This window comes from Amblyomma maculatum, chromosome 2, assembly GCF_055883805.1.
Source record: "Amblyomma maculatum isolate TAMU_Amacu chromosome 2, ASM5588380v1, whole genome shotgun sequence".
Lineage (NCBI taxonomy): Eukaryota > Metazoa > Arthropoda > Arachnida > Ixodida > Ixodidae > Amblyomma > Amblyomma maculatum.
In genome coordinates this window covers 194,326,893-194,329,161 of record NC_139345.1, presented here as the reverse complement: position 1 = coordinate 194,329,161, position 2,269 = coordinate 194,326,893, and positions in this window count along the sequence as shown.

The window sequence follows — 2,269 nt, the reverse complement described above, 5'->3', positions numbered from 1 at the left end:
TTCTCTGGCCGTCTGAGTTTTGTATTTTCCGTGTTTCCTGCTTGCTCTGAAAACAAAAATTGTACAAATGAGGGTTTATTATAGTACAAGTAATGGAGTGTGGTTTGTTCAGGTGCTCTTCAATGCAGCTTTACCATTTGCTGTTTAAGGTCACTATTTTGTTAGAAGTGCTCTTTCAAATTTTCCAGGTGATACTGTCAATCTGTCTTTATAAATTGTGTTTATTTTATGTTAATTCCCCAAGTGTTGTGTAAAGAAAGTTATAATGGGACAGAGTTTGAAAGCATGACAGGCAAAGGATTGCAGTAAACGTTATTTTAATGGTGAGGGTGAAAAGGAAACCAATATATATAATGGTGCTCTGTACAAAAATCCAGCAAGCAACACACACTGCTGGGAAAGATTAACATCTAGCAGTAGATCAGCCACGTCAAGGGAAGAGAGGTATATGAGCAAACAAAGGATGCACTTTTAGTAGCTGGCTACTGGAGTAAAATCAACTGCTTCACTTCTAAAACATTACTGTAGTTAGACCTAGTCTCCATATCTGCAAAATTTTCCCATTTCTTTGAAAATGTTTTTCATACATCTCAATTTAAGTCACAGTGAGCCACTGTTGCATTGAAAGCAACAGCTAAGAGAAGCTGTGCAGCATCATGTTGCAGCTGCAAACCAATGCTACCATTCACACCTTAGAAGACAGCTGTTATTGTCTAGAGGCATCACTTGACTTGTAGGGCATCAAGAACGTTCTTGAGTACTTCTTTGTGTACACCGCTAGGTGGAACTGAAATTGTTGTCGCATGAGTGAGCGGTAGTAGTTTTTTTCAAACTTAGTTATCAAAACTCTACTGCCTTGAGTTCCACACAGCTTTCACGAAGTATCGATTTAATACAATAGCACAAATGAGGCGGGAAAATATAAATTTCCTAACAGAATTCGAGCAGTGCAGGCAACACTTATCAATAGAGCAAAGGTGAAATGAAATTGCTGGCAATTCAAGGAGTGTTTCTGAAATGTAACGGGAGTGAACTAAAATAAATGCTATATAGTGCACTTCAAAAATCAGGTACTGTTATGATCGACATCGATGACACGCAATAAAGTAGCGTTATTATATGCTATTCTGTAGCTGTTGTCCACAGGGGCTATTATGTAAGAAATGCGAAAATGTTTCAACATTTGGGAATATAAGTGAAAGAAATGGGACTAAAAATCTAAACCTATGCATGGATTCGCATGTGCGTTTATGGTGCAAGAGTGGGTGCGTGAGATTTTCAACACAGCAAGAGGTGCATAAAACACTGAACATCACTAGAAGCAAGCAATGAGGTACAGGTATCCAAAACAGCGGCACTGTTTGACAATTATAAGCTTAAAGGTAGCATAGTCAGCAAGAAGCATGTTTATGGATCAGAAAAAAACGGATGCGAAACATGAATATTCACAATCGGTTATCTACCACTGTCATGTAATATATACAGCTATGTACACATTACGGCACAAAAATAACCTCAAATGTATTGAAACAAACTGCCCCGTTAAGGGTTCCTGACAAGCGGCGGCAGAAAACAAATTATTTCAAGTGCTACCACAGGGGCCAGACCTTTCATTTTGAGAGGTCAGGAGCATAGAAATGCTGAAACTAACTGAAAGTCATACATTTACCAGCATTGAATTACAAGGTTTGCAAAAACGAAACAATACACTTTGTCATTGTGTATTGGCAGGTACCCTGAGGGCGAGAAACGTTTACAAACTATTTCCTTCAAAGAAGGCTCTACATGGATGGGCTGCTGCCCCTATTGGAATTCACCTCTGGCTTTCAGTCTTTTAACTTGGCTAGCTGTTCAGCCGCATGTTTCGGGCAACATGTGCATGTTATGTGTTCACTTCCATAGGTTGCAATAGCAAGAAGTCATGAGGGATTGCAGCTGACGCTCTAAATATTGTCCAATCCAATAAAAAGGTGTCAGCCCACACCAAAAGTGCCGAGGCAGCATGCATGCATGAATTTAATTTGTCCCCTTTATCCGATTTTTCTATTTCTATATTACAAACATTAGGTCACCATTCTTGATGCATGCAGTAGAACAGACACATTCAAAATAATTGCAAACCTTCCTCTGCAAGACAACTTGCAAACGAACTGCCCCTGGAGAATATCTATACGCACATTCTCTATTACATTATTGATCTCTTGGTGCCCTTGCCCTGTGGCATAGACTCCTTTACTTCTCAATGCATTGGAATATGTACACAAATTGA